The sequence below is a fragment of the Hevea brasiliensis genome, chromosome 16, assembly GCF_030052815.1.
Source record: "Hevea brasiliensis isolate MT/VB/25A 57/8 chromosome 16, ASM3005281v1, whole genome shotgun sequence".
Lineage (NCBI taxonomy): Eukaryota > Viridiplantae > Streptophyta > Magnoliopsida > Malpighiales > Euphorbiaceae > Hevea > Hevea brasiliensis.
In genome coordinates, this window is record NC_079508.1 from 25,222,275 (window position 1) to 25,240,094 (window position 17,820).

Below are 17,820 nucleotides of genomic sequence, written 5' to 3' on the forward strand. Positions count from 1 at the left end.
TACAAAAGAAAATAATTGCTAAAACAACAGCAAGAAAAGATTAAAATATTCTAAACTAAACTGAAGGTTACATCAAATGATTAAGAGATTTGATAAGAAAAGAGTAAAATGAAGTTCTCACCCATAGGATCATGCAAGGTCCTAGAAAAGCAGATCCACTAGCACACAGATTTGCTTATCTTTAAAATTGAAATGAAATTGAATCTAACTTATGACAGATGCTCATAAGAAACTTGACACACGAGGTGAGCAATCGATGAGTAAAAAGTATTGGTTAAAGTGCTAAGGAACCATCATTCAGGCCAGGAAGCTATTTAGGAGCGTGAATAGGACATGAGGAGATAGCACCCACAACTGTTCAGAGACTGATACCTGGTAAAATTTCGAGGACGAAATTATTTTAAGAGGGGGGGGGGGGAGAATTGTAACACCCCTATTTGTATAGCTAGGTATATTTCACTGTTCCGGTGACCGGAGTCGGTTCGGACAATTAAGGGGATTAGGACCACACTTAAGACAACTAGATAAGCTATAAATACAAATAATTAGTAATTGTCAATTAGTTGAGTATAAATAAGAAAACGGAACACAAGAAGTTAAACGAGCCAAGAGTCACAGCGATGGGTGACCTTCTCGGGAACGACTGCGAAATCATTTTAAACTCAAATTTCGAACCGTAAAATGTGACGCCGCGGTCCTTAGGACCTTATGAACACAGTGGAAAAGAGAAGATCACGAAAAAGAACTGTTAAGCTAGTCAAATAATTAGGTCAGGGAGCCGGAAGAAATATGGAATTAATTGCAAACCGGGATGAACCGGCAAGGGGCAATTTGGTCAATTGACCCCGAGAGCTGACTTCTGACCTAACTGTTAAATAAAATTGGAGAAAATAAAATTTCGAAATCGATAATTAAATTAAAGAACTAATAGAAAAATTTAAAAAAAAAGAGAAAATGGAAAAGTCAAAAGGTGATGACATCATGCATGACCTCATGCATGATGCCATAAAGAAAAAAATTAATTTATTTACTTATTTGGATTTTTGGTCTTCCTAAAGAGATAAAAGAAAAGAAAAAAAAATCATTCTTCTTCTTCAAATAAAAAACGTGCATCTCTCCTCTCTCTCTTTTTTCTCCTTAGTTTCCTCCATAACCATGAAATTCAAGCTTTCAAAGCTTGAATCAACCCCATAAATTCCCCAAAAATTCCACTAAATTATGATTAAGCTTTGTTTGGGCTACTAGAAGAGGAGATTGAAGAAGCAAGAAAGAAGAAAAAAGGGAAGAAAATTAGTGATTGGAAAATCAAACAAAGGTTAGTATGTAAATTTGAATTCTTTTGTTAAATTTCTATGTTCTTAGTTTAATTAACTTAGAAAGTAACTTAAAATGAAACAAAAATAATTATGAGGGACCAAAGCTGAATTTAGGCCAGCTAGGGTTTGATGTGTGTATGCATGAATTTGATTGAATTCAATATGTATGGAAGCTTAATTGAGTGATGGAGTGATGTTAGTATGATTTGAATTGGTTAAATGCAACAAAATTAGTGAGTTAGGGTTTTGAACATTAGGGTTTAGAGACCAAAAATGTGAGAAACTTGTAAATGGTGTCTTTGACCTAATGTGAAGTGAGAAATGGTCATTTTTGACCTAATTAAGTGTGTTAGAAGTGTTGGAATTAAAAGCCAATTCGGATTGGATAAGGTTATGTTGCTGCAGCAAGACAAAAATCAACTTTGAGGGACCAAAAATGAAATTTTACAAGTCCAATGGATATGGGAATAATTGGGGATGAAAATAGGCACTAAATGACACAATTTTCATTTAGGAAGCATGCCCAAAAAGTGACTAAAACCTAGTGAACAAATTGATCAAAGTCGAAAAATCGCAGGCTGCCCTGCACAAACTGACCAAATGAACAGTATTTGTTCATTTGGTCATAACTCGAGCTAGGCAGGTCAAAATGATATGAAAATTTACCAGTAGTTAGATGAGATATAGATCTAAAACTTTCATGAAGGACACAAACCCAAATTATGCCATTAACCCAATCAAATTATTGAGCAAAGTTGAGTTACTGAATCTGCAAAACTGCAGAATTGCCATATGAGCAGTAAAGTTTTAATGGTTATAACTCTCTCTAGAAAACTCAGATTTAGGTGATTCTTGAACTGATGGAAACCTAAGGCATATTAGAACATTTCATATGAAGAAAATCAGACCAAATTATGGACTTAACTTGGTCAAATTGCTAAACGAAGTTGGACCAATAAATCTGCAGAACTAAATTCTGCCGCATGAACAGTAAACGTAAATTGCATATAACTTGAGCTACAAAACTCCAATTGGAGTGATTCAAAAAGGAGAATAAACTTAAGACAATAAGGAACATTTTCTATGAAGGAAGTTTTGCCAAATTCTAACAGTAAAATGACCAATGGAACAGTGCAACCGAGACACCAAAAACTGAAAATTTTGCCTAAAAGACTTACGTGTTGAGAAAATGACCAAAACCAACAAGTTTAGTGACCAAAATGTGGTATATGGGTGAAGTTAGAATTCCCATACCTATTAAGCCTTAGAAAGTCAATAATTTGACTTGAATAGTGTACTGAATAGTAACCCGAAACACAAAATTTCAAGAACGTCGAATTTAGCACGTTAGAGCTGGGTAAAAGTGAAGTTAAATTTATTTTTGGATTTATGCTAAGTTATGGTACTGAAACACTGTGAAACTGTGTGTTTCAGCTGAAAAAGACTTGGAAGCTCTGAGAGACTGAGTCAAGGCCTAGAGGTGACTCACGTCAGGTTTGTGCACAAAAATTTATAAGTTATAGTTTCACAATGAAAATTGATTTGTTATACATTGTGAATATGTTTTATTCATTATAAATTTCGAAAATGTTGTGTTGCCTATTTTACAATGGAAATTTGAAATGAAAATTATTTATTGATTTGTAAGGAATATTTGAACAATATAGTTTTGAATTTAGTTATGGCTTTGAAAATTTTATTTGAGAATTTGTGTGTTGCCTACTTTGGAAATGGAGATTTGAAATGAAGCTTATTTAATTGTTGCATCAATTATAATTGAACATCATATTTTTAAATCGATTTAATTCACACTTGGCATGGCAATATTAATATGTTCCTCATCCACTTGTGGGGTGAGTTTGACATTTGATCAATTTTCTCCCTCTCTGGCTTCCCAGTCTGAGGGGCGAGTTTGGATGAGTACTCATTAGCTAGCTAGCCACCCCCCTCATTGATTTCGATTAGTGGGGGTGTTTGCCTTGTCGTGATGTACACACGGCATGTTCGGAAATTTTGTGTCATGGCCTAAGTTTTGTTATTGATTGGCAACACTATCTTTATTGAATTATTTGATCAAAGTTTTGTTGTGTTAAGCTTTGAAAATTATGATTTGTTATAAATGTGATTTGAAAATTTGAAATATGATTGTAAAATATTTGAATTATGAATTGTTCATGAATGTTTTAAATTATACATTTTACGTTTTATTGTGCACCATTGAGTATCTTTGTACTCACAATAGCTTTAACTTGCTGTTGTAGATAGAGAAAAGGACATAGCAGTAGAGTGAGCTGCTACAGTCAGAGAAGCACGGTTGAAGAAATTCTATTCGGGTATTGTCTATACCCTGGTAGTTTAGTTTGATGTAAATATGATAGTATGCATATGTATCTCTGTAGTTTAAGCAGTTGTACAGATAAAATTGTAATAATATTATTTTTGAGATTTTGTGTTTGAAAATTAAATAGTGAATGTAAATTAAATGTTTAAAATGCAATGTGCATGAGTTTATGAAATGTTTTGAGTTATTATTTTTTGATTTGAAATTTGGATTTTGAGTTGAAGTGTTGCCAGTGTTGTTGATTTGAAGTTTGGTGGTTGCAAATGAAGTTGTGATTGAGTAATATATTGGAATTGTTTTTTTATTTTCAGGTTTTAAAGAACTGTATTCTCACAAAAACAGATGGCAATCTGCCGAAATTTTTGTAAAAATTGCGGAGATTTCAAATATCCAAAAATTTGATTTGTGTTTGGACTTTAAATAAAGGTTTTTAATAATTGAAAAAGAATTTTACCCACTAATTCCATAATGAACGAAAATTGTTTTAAAATCCCTTGTAGTATATTTAATGGGTTACCGGTAGGTGAAGTACGGTAATTCATTAGGTGTACTACGGGAACATGTTACATCTTACGAGGAGTAGGGTGTGACAGGGTAGAAGTATATCTTCTAGACAGAAACTATCCCAATACGATTAGCAAACTCAACAAAGATGCAGAAATACGCTATCGGATCAACTTTGTGAGACTTGTGGTAAACCACATAGTGGAGTATGTTATAGAGCTATAGGAGCATGTTTCAATTGTGGAGGGACTGGTTATTTTGCTAAGGATTGTATAAGTCCACGCCGTTATGGATCATTTACCACGGCAGAAGGATCAGCCCAAGTTTCTACCCCGAAGAGTTTACCAACATTTGGTAGAGGCAGAGGCAGAGGCAGAGGTAGGGGTAGTACACTTGGAAGTCAGAGTATTGTGAATCAACCAGGACAAGGTGATACTCCAGTGAGAGTATACATTATGCGACAGAGGGATGAGGATGAGACTTCTGGTATGGTTGCTGTTATTTTCTCAATTCTTAAATGAGATATGTATATGTATAAAAAAAAAAATCAAATTTGATATGTTAGTGATTAGTCTTTTTAAAATTAATTTTGGAAGAGTTTGTCAGTGAAAATTATTTGCTAGCACACAAGAATTTGTAAAGTTAATTAGTAAGCCTAATTGTGTAAGGAAAGAGAACCTAAAAGTAAGTTATAGTAATATAGTTATCTTAGATGCGGGTAAGGGTATTACTACTGATAGATGTCAGTGGATACCATAATCAAAATAAGTTCAAGATATTAGTGAATTTAAAAGAAATAAGATATAGGGAAGTTTGTTATATTGGGATGTATCGTAGTAACTATGCAATATTCTTGATGTTTGTGCTGTAAGCTGCAGATTACAGTACTGACTTGGGATTTATTGTGTAGAGCTACGTACTACTCAATAGTACACAAGAATAAGAATAGTTGCAAACGGCATCTGTTTTGGTACAGTTATGATAAGATAAAGTTTTCTTATTGGAAAGGAGTTTGAAAATCCTAACTTGGGATTTAAAACTCTAAAGTTAGAATATTGAAAGGTTATAGTTCAGTACAAAAGAAAATAATGACTACACATCAGTGCAAAATAAGCTATAGAATATCGATAGAAAAAAATAAATAGAACAGTAAGAAATGAGAAAAATACTAGATGAGGAATTGCCACCAAGGCAAGCAATTTACTTAAGATGCATAACGATATTCCAAACTATTTTATCAAGAAAGAAATAAGTTAAACCAAAGCAAATAAGATAGTATAAAAAGGCACATAGGCCTTGGTCATAAATGGAGATGGTAAGATAATGGTTATGGACCTATGGCCAAGAAAGAAAAGACTACAAAAGAAAATAATTGCTAAAACAACAGCAAGAAAAGACTAAAATATTCTAAACTAAACTGAAGGTTACATCAAATGATTAAGAGATTTGATAAGAAAAGAGTAAAACTAAGTTCTCACCCATAGGATCACACGAGGTCCTAGAAAAGCAGATCCACTAGCACACAGATTTGCTTACCTCTAAAATTGAAATAAATTTGAATCTAACTTATGATAGAAGCTTATAAGGAACATGACACACAAGGTAAGCAATCGATGATTAAATAGCGTTGGTTAAAGTGCTATGGACCATTATTCCGATTATAAAGCTATGTAAAAATGTGAGAGAAATATGAGAAAACAACATGTATAACTATTTGAGGACAGATAGTGGACACAATTTCGAGGACGAAATTATTTTAAGGGGGGGAGAATTGTAACATCCCTACTTGTATAGCCTGGTAAATTATATTGTTCCGTTGACTGAAGTCGGTTCGGACAATTAAGAGAATTAGAACCACACTTAAGACAACTAGATAAGCCATAAACACAAATAATTAGTAATTTTCAATTAGTTAAGTATAAATAAGAAAAACAGAATAGAAGAAGTTAAACGAGCCGAGAGTCATAGCGATGGGTGACCTTCTCGGGAACGACTGCGAAGTCGATTTAAACTCAAATTTTGAATCGTAAAATATGACGCCGCGGTCCTTAGGACTATTACGAACACAGTGGAAAAGAGAAAATCATGAAAAAGAATTGTTAAGCCAGTCAAATAATTAGGTTAGGGAGCCGAAAGAAATATTGAATTATTTGCAAACTGGGTTGAACCGGCGAGGGGCAATTTGGTCAATTGACCCCGAGAGCTGACTCCTGACCTAACTGTCAAATAAAATCAGAGAAAAGAAAATTTTGGAGTTGGGAATTAAATTAAAGAACTAATAGAAAAATAAATGAAAAAGTGAAGGGAGATGACGTCATGCATGACATCATGCATGATGCCATAAATGTTATAATTAATAAATTTTATTAATTTGATTTTTTGGTCTTCCATAAGGATAAAAGTCATAAAAGAAAAGAAAAAAAAAAAAAAGCAAAAGTCTTCTTCTTCTTCCCATGGTACCGCCTCACTCTCCCTCACCCTCTCCCTTTCCCTCACTTCATCCTCCATGAAAGCTCATCTTTGAGCTTGAAAAACCAAAAATCTCTCCATAGAAAATTATTCTACCATGGTTAAAGCTTGTTTTGGCAACTAGAAGAGGTGATTGAAAGAGCAAAGAAAAAGAAAAAGGAAGAGAATTGAAGAGTTAGACATCAAAGATTGAGGTTAGTGATTTAAGTTGTAAAATTAGTTTATTAATTGTGTTTATAGCTTAATTAACTTAGAAATAAACTTAAAATGAAATGAAATTAATTGTTGGAGACTAAACATGGATTTTGATCAGCTAGGGTTTGATGTGGTAGTGCATGAATTTGATTGGATTATAAGTGTTGGCAAGCTTATATGAATGTACGGGTGATGCTGAGATACTTAGATTTGGTTAAATGTAATTGCTAGTGTAGTTAGGGTTTTGGACATTTAGGGTTTAGAGACAAAAATGTAAGAAATTGGTAAATGATGTCTTTGACCTAGTTTGAAGTGGGAAATGGTCAATGGTGACCAAATAAAGTGTGTTGGAAGTGTTGGACTTGAGATCAAATTCAGATTGAGTGTGGTCATGCTGCAAGGTCCCTTTGAGGGACCAAAAATGAAAATTTACAAGTCCAATTGGTATGAGACCAATTAGGAATGAAAATAGACACTAAATGACATAATTTTCATTTAGGAATCATGCCCATAAAGTGACCAAAACCTAGTGAACAAATTGACCAAACTTGGAAAATCTCAGTCTGCCATGTACAAACTGACCAAATAAATAGTGTTTGTTCATTTGGCCATAACTTGAGCTAGGCAGGTCTAAATGACCTGAAATTTTACTAGTGGACAGTTGAAATATAGACCTAAAACTTTCATGAAGAACACAAACCCAAATTCTGTCATTAACCAAGTCATTTGGCCACCCCAAATTGGTGACCTAAAACTGCCAGAACCAAAATTGCCCAGAAAATCTGGGTTAAGTCCAATCCGGTAGCCATTGTTCAAATGGCTATAACTTGAGCTAAAAAACTCCAATTGGAGTGATTCAAAAAGGAGAATAAACTTAAGACAATAGGGAACATTTTCTATGAAGAAAGTTTTGCCAAATTCTAACAGAAAAATGACCAATGGAATAGTGCAACTTTAGACACCAAAACTGAAAATTTGCAAATTTGCCTAAAGGACTTAGAATTTGAGTAAACCACCAAAACCAACAAATTTAGTGACCAAAATGTGGTATGTGGGTGAAGTTAGAGTTCCCATACCTATTAACCCTTAGAAAGTCAACAAATTGACTTGAATAGTACCATGAATAGTAACTCCAAAATGAAAATTTCCAAGAATGTTAGTTTAAGCATATTTGGGCTATAATTAAGTATTTATGAATTAATTATTGGATTTATGGTGAAATAAGATACTGAAATACTATAAATTTTGTGTTTCAGCTGAAAAAGACCCGAAAGATATAAGGGACTGAGTCAAGGCCTAGAGGCGACTCACGTTAGGTTTGTGCACAATAAACTTAAAATTCTTTGTTTCTACTTGATAATTCTTGAAATAAATGTTGTGAATAATTTTGATTGTTATGGCTTTGAAAATATTATTTGAAAAATAGTGTGTTGCCTACTTTATAAATGAAAAGTTTAGAATGAAATATGATTTGTGAATTGTATAAAATATTTGAATAACTTGATTTAAATTGTTTTTAATTCACACTTGGCATGATAGTATTGATATGTTCCTCCTCCACTTGTGGGGTGAGTTTGATATTTGATTATATTCCTCCCTCTCTGGCTTTCCAGTATGAGGGGCGAGTTTGGATGAGTACTCATTAGCTAGCTAGCCACCTCCCTCATTAATTTCGATTAGTGGGGTGAGTATGCCTTGTCGTGATGTACACACGACATGTTTGGAAATTTAGTGTCATGTCTTAAGTTATGTTATTGTTTGGCAACACTATGTTTAGTAAATTGTTTGATCTAGTTGTGCTATATTAAGCTTTGAAAATTATGATTTGTTTTAAATGTGATTTGAGAAAAAAAAAATTGTGAAATGCGATTATGAGATTTTTTAATGATGATTTGTTCATAAATGTTTTATATTATGCATTTTATGCTTTATTGTGCACCACTGAGTATTTATATACTTAGCGATAGCTTTAACTTGCTGTCACAGATAGAGAAAAGGACATAGCAGCAGAGCGAACTGCTATAGTTAGAAAGGAGAACAATTGAAAATTTTTTGTACGGGTATTTGTCTATACCCTGGTAGTTTAGTTTGATGTAAATATGATAGTATGCATATGTATCTCTGTAATTTGAGCAGTTGTACAGATAAAATTGTAATAATATTATTTTTGAGATTTTACATCTGTAAATTAACTTATGATTGTAAATTAATGATTTAAAATGCAATGTGCATGAGTTATGAAATGTTTTGAGATATTAATTATTGATTTGAAATTTGGATTTTGAATTGAAGTATTGCTATTGTTGGTGATTTGAAGTTTGGTGGTTGCAAATGGAGTTTTGATTGAGAAATATATTGGGAGTGTTTCTATTTTCAGGTTTTGAAGAACTGTTTTCTCAAAATATAAACGGCACTCTGCTGAAATTTTTGTAAAAATTGCAGAGATTTTAAATATCCAAAAATTTAATTTATGTTTGTACTTTAAATAAAGGTTTTTAAAAGTTGAAAAATTTTTATGCACCAATTTCAAAATGAACGAAAATTGTTTTAAAATCCGTTGTAGTATATTTAATGGGTTACCGGTAGGTGAAGTACGGTAATTCATTAGGTGTACTACGGGAACATGTTACATCTTACAAAGAGTAGGGGGTGACAAGGGAAGGTTAGATCAAGTCAAGGCTAATTAAAGAGGTTTGAGCACAATAAATAAATCTCTTTTGTTTTTCAAATTGAATTTGATATTGAATGAGTTGTGAAAATAGTTTATGGTCTTTATTATATTATTGAATACTTTGATTGACAAAAATTATGTGTCGCTAGCCCAACTTTGGGAAATTATTTGAATGAAATAAGAATGTGAATTGATGAATATTTTGATGCTTAGAAAATTATTGAAATGATTTGAAACCACAGTTCTCATGACTATATGTTTGAATTCCTTACTAGCTTGCCTAGTGGGACGGATTTATATTCCCTCTCTGACTGAAGTGTTGAGGTGTGTGCCAGTTCAAGACAAATTGAATGAGTACTCATATACATGTGCTAGCTAGCCTTTGCATTCCCCATTAGCCTTTGATTATTGGGACAAATTGGATAATCGTGTAATGATCAAAACTATGTGACTTTTCGAAATTCTTGTTCTATGATTTATGAAATAAAATTTGTTTTATTTAAGAAATTTTATAGCTTTAAAAATAAAGCATGAATTTATGTGTGTTAATATTTTAATCGATTTAATTTACAAAATTGTGATTATGTTAATGTGTAAATTATTATTATTTTTTTAAGTTGTGCACCACTGAGTCTTTGGCTCAGTGATAGCTTGTTTATGCTGTAGACAAAGCAGCAGAGTAGGCTGCTTGTGATGAGGAGTGAACAATATTTTGGGAGTCATTATCAGGTATATAAATTATACTCTTGTAAATTTTCCTTTCATGTATATGTAACTGTGTGTATATACATAACAGATTTGAGCAGTTGTATAAACTTTTTGGAATTTTATTTTGATTAGTGTAAATAATTGTGATTTAAACCTATTATTTCATATTAATGAAATGCTTAAGTTTTTTTTTGAATATTTTTTTTATATTATATAATGAATTGCTTGAAATTGTGTTGATTGAGAATGGATTGTGAGGAGTTGTAAATGGAGTTGTGGTTTAAATATATGTTGGGAGTGTTTTTCACAGGTTTTGAAGAACTATTTTCTCCATTTACAAACGAAACTCTGTTAGAATTTTCGTAAAAGTTTTAGAAATTTTGAAAAGATCAAAATTTATTGTTATGATATAAACCCCAATAAAAGTTCTTTAATGATATTTATCATCTCTTTTCACTTAAAGGAAATTGAAATTGTTCAAAATCCCTTGTAATATATTTAATAGATTATTGGTAGATGGAGTTCAGTAATTTATTGGATATATTATGGGATCACATCATGCCTCATGTAAAGATAAGGTGTGACATGTTTTAGTGGTATCAGAGCTAGTTTTCAAAGCATTTTTGAACTGTGAATTTGAATATTTTCATTGATAAGTACAACTGCTCAATGTCATTGATTGATACATACGGTGCATTACATTATGAATATGAACTAACGAAGGGAAATCTTCTTGTGTTGTTTGTTCAGGAGATAGAATATCCTCTAATTGAAAATGGAAGAAGGGGATCACTCAGTTGAGCAGTAAATTGAGGCTGAGGCATAGGGGGAAGCCCCAGCTCTATAGAATGCTAGTGGGTCGGCTGCATCAGCTCCTCCCATTCAACAATTCCTTGCATAGTTTGCCCAATAAATGGCTGATTTGTTCTAACAAATGGCTAGCAACATGCCAACCCAAGCCACAACTCAAGCACCAGTAGTGCAACCACCGCTTCCAGCCAGGCAGTATGACAAGTTGATCAAATATGGGGCTACTGAGTTTAAGGGAATAGTGGACCCACTGGAGGTAGAGCAGTGGATTGAAAGAATGGAGAGAGTATTTAAGAAGCTACACTGCACTGAAGAACTAAAGTTTGAGTACTTAATCTCACTATTATAGGGGTATGCGTATGATTGGTGGAAAACCATCCCCTATAGTTTGGTGGAGCCCTTGGTGTTGACATGGGATGACTTTCTCAGAGAGTTCAGGTAGAAATATGTCCTCGACACTTATGTGGACATGAGGCTGTAAGAATTTTTAAGTCTGAAATAGGGGAGCCAAATAGTGGCCGAGTATGAAAGGGAATTTTCTCGCTTGAGCCACTATGCTAGGAGCTTACTCACTACCAGTAGAGAAAGATGTAAACAGTTTGAGGTCGGGTTGAAGCCTAGTTTGAGAAAGCAAGTGGTCAGATTCCGGCATGATAACTTTTCTAAACTGATATCTCAAGCCCTAAAGTTAGAGAGGATAGAATCAAAAGAGGCACCCGTGAAAGAGAAAATAGAAAAAGAGAAGAGTGAGAAATCAGTGGATCAGAGTTTCAGTGGTAATACTGGTAAGAGGAAGAACTTCGGGGGATAGAGTAGAAAAAAATCTAGTAGGGGAAAATTTTCGAGACAGAAACCACCTCGATCTAGTCAACAGATGACTAAGGGTTCTCTGCCTCCCCATCCATGTGAGATATGTGGTAAGAACCACGGAGGGGTATGTTACAAAGCCACTCCTGCTTTAATTGTGGTGGTACAGGGCATTTTGCAAAGGATTGCACCAGTCCTCGCAGATCTGGGCCACCCACCACCACTGAAGGGTCAGTCTAAGGTTCTGTTACAAGAGGTTTACAGCTGTTTACTGGTTTTACAATCACCGCAAGTGCACGGATCGCTAACAAGTAATAAAGTAATGAGTAAAGTATCATTCCCATGAGGAATTGGATTAGTAAGTACCAATCTACATAGTAATTTTGACTATTTAGGCTATCGAACTATGAAGGAATGAAAGTTATCTATTTTAAACACAAAAAATGATAAATTTAAAATGAAGTAATCTATTTTGGAACAATTTCGGAATTAAGATTTCACATTTGAATCTTGCTATAGATGTTATCTTGTCTATTTACTGGATTGAGAATCGTTTGCCTTGATGGAAATCAGTTCTAAGGTATACTAAGTCCTCTCTTAAGGCACTTAGGGTGTATTCTAATTAACTTAAACCCAACTTTCATGGTGATCAAATTAATTAAAATTCTTTAAGGCCTTCGATTAATTTTGAAATTCCACAAAGGTATCAGCATATGTCTAGGTCAGAATTTCTAGGTTCAAGATCTTGATATTAATCTTCACCTTTCAGTCCTTCAATTAATATCTACAATCAATACTAAGTGGGAACCGGCACATAGCATGCATTAAGATCACAAGAAATTAAATCAAGGAACAAATCTCAAATCCAATAAATAAAACTTAGTGTTCATCCATAATAATGATTACAAGCATTACTCTCCCAATTCCAGAATAAGAAAACTACTCACTCATGAGTTCAGCAAACATCATGATAAAAAGGCAAAGACAGTGAAAAGAAATCATATAGAAGAAATAAAACAATAAAAATCTGTTTAAAGAGATGGAATGAAGGAACCGAAGAGAGTTTGTAGCTTTGATCTTGTAGAACTTCAGCTGGAGAACTCCTCTTGATACTGATATTCTTCTCCTCAAGATGGCTGGAGAGAGTGCAGAATGCGAGTCTCTTTAAAACAGCTAAAAGTGCTGTCAAAGGATCCTCTCATTTTTTGGATGTTCTCTCTTTCTATTTATAATAGCTGTCCTAGGGTTAGGTCATTTTGAGTCCCCAAAGCCTTAGGAGTCTGATTTGAATGTATAAACAAGAGTAGGAATTCGGGTTTGAAAACCAGCTGCCGCATGGTACACGGCCCATGTGTCACTATGCGGTCCAGGGCCATATAACTTATGTTAGTAGTATGCCCTAGAGCATATCATTTAGTATGTATCTTGTACATATTTTTATTAATAAAAGGCATTTCCACTTTTCCGTTTACATAATATATTTATGTGTAATAGAAAAGGTCCATTGATATTTTGTTAGAAATATTATTCTTAAGTTGTTAAGAATATGAGTGACAATATTTCTAGCACAAAGTATCATAAATAGGTTCACAATCGAGGATACTTCATAATAAGGACATGACTTATCCAGAAAGATTGTATTCATGTTTGTTCCCAAGTTATTTATATGAGATATAAATAAGATGGAATGGTGAGTCTCATGCCATATAACAAACATGATAGGCACTTATAAATGATAAGTAGGTCAACCGGTGACACTTATGACAAGCACATGGAGTTTACTCTTGTCAATGTTTTGTCATAAATCATATCGTGCATATAATCTTTAGACTGAGATAGCACGATTATCTTGTATATAGGTAGTTTGAGTTTGATACTGCTTTCATACTTGTACTGTGTATGGGTATATGGGCATGTGTTGGCTCCTACTAGTTATATATGGAGGTAGGTGTTGATCAAGATGGAATCTGTTCCTCTAAGTAAATAGAGATAAAATCCTATGTTCATTTAATTGTTCTTGATGTTTCAAGTTCTGGCCAGACAGATAGATTTATTCGTAAAAGAGTTTCGATGAGAAAATCTTTTTAATCAAGAACTGGAATTAAAAGAGAACATAATATTCATAGCAAATGGAGTTTGACATAAACCATGACTCCAGCTTGAGTTGGGATTTTGTAACAGAGAGATTCTAGTGCATGGTAACATATCATTATACGTTCATTTAAGGTAAACCTTATTACTAATTGGGTGGCCATGGCATGCTATGCTAGGTGTTAACCATGGTCCATGAGGTTCATAAAATGATTTAGAGAAATCATTTATGGTAAGAAAGAGTTCTGATGATATTAAGAGTTGATATCATGTCTCATTGCCAATTAGTGATGAGCCTAGTAAGTCACACACATACACAAGTTATCACCTATTTAAATATGATTTAATTAATTAATTAAAGAGTTTAATTGATTAATTAAATAGTTTTGGTTTGCAATTAAATTGCAAAGTCCCTAGCATGACTTGAAACCAAATCTAGATTATTGGATGTGTAGTATAAATTAAATTTATATTTAAAGTGTTTAAATATGAATTTAATTCATGAGAAATTAATTAATAGAGATTAATTAATTAATTTATATTTGATATAAATTAATTAGAAGAAGAAAAATAATTATTTTGGGTTGAGAACTCAAAATTAAGACACAGGGGCATTTTGGTCATTTTGCAGTGTGACACGTGGCACCATGAGATGGTGACACATGGGATACACATAAGCTTGCCAAATGTTTTTAATCATGTAAGATGATTAAAATCAAGATTAAATATAGGTTTGACACTTGGCACAATGTGATTGGGTCACTTAAACCTAGAGCTAATCAAAGGGTGACATGTGGCAAGGGTTTAATGTGTTAACCTAGCTATTTAAGTGTTGTTATGAGAAAATAAAATACAACCAGCAGCCACACTCCTTTGTCACGCCATTTTGTAGCCCTCCCTCTCTTCCTCTTCATCTCTCATCAATTCAAAGAGATTAGCCATCAATCTCTTGAATTAAGAACACTAGAAATTGTTTCTAGTGTCCTGTTTACATCTTTAATCTCTTAAAAGGCAGAACTTGAATTTCTAATTAATAGAAAAAGCTTTAGAAGCTGTTCAAGGGCTGCCATAGGTGTTCTTGGTGTGGACAAGCTAGAGGGACAACATTTGGTGTCCTGAAGACAAATCTCAAAGGCGCCTGCAGTGCATCAAAAGGTTAGTGTAATCGTTCTTGATTTAATCTAGGGTTCTAAAATTAATCTGATTAATTTTAAAATATTAAATGGCAAATACAGATCCAAAAACATATTAAAAGAGTTTTAATATGTTGTTTATCATTGAAATCAAATAGATAAAAATAAATCTTGCATGATGCATGTGACCCTAGGTGAAAATTTTTGAATTCAATGGTATAAACTTGTGTTTTTCAAGCTTCTGTTCCTTCAACTTACTGTAGTGGAATTGCGGAGTCTTGCATTGGCACAGAGACTTACATGGGTCTGCGCTGGCTATACGGGCCTGGTTACACGGGATGTATACTTTTGTTCTCAGAAAGTTCTTCAAGCTTGTGCCCGACAGAGACTTACACAGGTCCCTGTAGATTACACGGTCCAATTACATGACCTGTGTACTTTTGTTTCTCCATTGGCTCTCTGACTTTCGTCTGGCAGAGGGTTATACGGGTCTGTGGCTTGGCTTACACGGCTCGTGTACTTTGTATCAGCAGAAATTTTGAGTCTTTTGACTTCTCCAAGCTTCCCTTTTGCACTCCTATACTCTGGGGCTTCACCCAAACACCTGAAATGATGTAGAAAACATGGAATTAAGGGCTTGATAAAAGAAATTACAAAAACTAATGAAATCAACTACTATGCATGAGATTACTTACTTAAATGCTATGAGATAGTATACAATTATGCTTAAAAACATCTATACAATTCAAGTGTATCAAATACCCCTAAACTCAAACTTTTGCTTGCCCTCAAGTAAAACAAAACTTTGTTTTAAAACATATTTTAGGGGATACTTAGGAATATAACTAATAATTTAATAAGCACAAAATTAAACTCCTCCAACCTTCATACCAATTACCCTCTTTCAAGGCATAAGGGTTCTAATAGCTGCCTGTTTAGAACTTTACCTCCTTTTTGGTGCTTCAACTAATTATTCCTCTTTACAAGGCCATTAATAAGTCATAAATAACCTATTTTATCAGGGTAAACTTGAGAAACACTTACTCCACCAAATTTGCCTCTATTGTGAGTAATTGTGATGAAGTAACTCAATTCCAACTCCATAGGTATATCTCAATTTCTTATCTCCACTAATGTAGTATACACTTTTCAAAAGATCAAAAGGTCTTTAAAAGGGTTGTAATGGGACTAAAGGGATAATGACTTGATTGCCAATGAAAGGTTTTTAGGGAATGCAAATATGAAGATAGCATGTATGCATAAAATACCAAGTATACTAAGTTTATTATACTAATTTTGTATGGAGAAATGGGGCTTTTGATTTTTTGTAGTGCCAAGCATGCTTCCATGATACTTATCTTGGGACTTCTTCTCTTTTATTGTTTTTATGTCCCTTTTATCCTCTCCCCCAAACTCATTGCTTTTGCTGGGTTAGAAAGGCAAATTTTGATTTGATTTCAATTGCACACTTGCACTCTTTCTTGAGTTCTACATCCTCTCTCCATTTTTTTTTACACTTAATATACTTTTTACTTATGAATTTAGCTTCTTCAAAAGGGTAAGGTAGGTGTTTAGGCTAGGGGCTAGGTAAATGGTAAGCAATAAATTCTAAAGGGTAAATATAGGCTTCAAGTTGGCTGCAAGGGATATATATTTTATTTAGGGGTGGCTAAGGCTTAGTGAGGTTATATCAAAGAATGCCTTAATCATCTCTTCATCAAGCATATACTAGGATTTCACATTGATAGGTTTAAGAGACGTGTTCTAGAGCTGGTGAGGCATTTTTATCTTTGCTTGTATTTCAAAAAATTTTCTCCTAATTTTACAAGTTCAATGTGACAGATTAATGGCTATGAAGGGGTTTAACTAGTCTAGTTCTACTAAAGAGATTAGGTTTTTCACAGATAACATGTTAGAATCCCTTTTTGCCTATCCAGATACGTTCATTCCTCTATCCCATGGAGTCCAATTATTAGCTTACTAGAAGTTGGTTATAATTCTAAGTTTCACAATTCAAAGTTCAAAATTTTCAAAAATTTTCAATATTTTTCTGGAATTTTGATACACAAGAATATTATAGCTGAATTTAAAAATGTAATGATATGCAATGCACTTGTAGACCCAAACCCCCCCCCCCCCCACTGAAACCGGACATTGTCCTCAATGTTAACATAATATGCAAAATTAGAGAAAATGTACAAAGATTATAAGAAAGCATATTATTTATTAAGCATGGAAAAGTTTAGACATAAAGTATATAAAAGAGACCTATGATTGCAATCTAGGACTAAGGTATTCAAGATTTTACAATAAAGAACCTATCCTACAGTCCTAAGTCTAAAAGGTCTCTGATGGTGATGATGGCTCCTCTTCATCGAGCCTCCCCATTAGCATGTCCAACTTGTTATGGGCTTCCTGGATGCTGTCCTCGATTGCTCGCTTCCTATTATTGATTGTGGTCTCCATGCACTATAGGTATACGAGTACCGTGTCTGTGGGTGGTGGTGTGTATGGAGTCACTCGAGCGGGGGACTCCTGAAACATGGGCTCTTGAGTTTTCGCCTGTGGCTGCGAAGTCTCGCCAGGTCCTTCTTGTGCTTCGTCTCTCTGAGGGATGGCATTCCCTTCGGCATCCAACAAGTAGTAGGTGTTACCCACCTTCTTATATATCCCCATGGATATGTAGATGGTTTGATCTATTCTTGATGTTCCACTAACAAAGCACAGCCTGTAATGTCCTAGAACAAATCCAAAGTGGAGGGCAATGGTTATGAC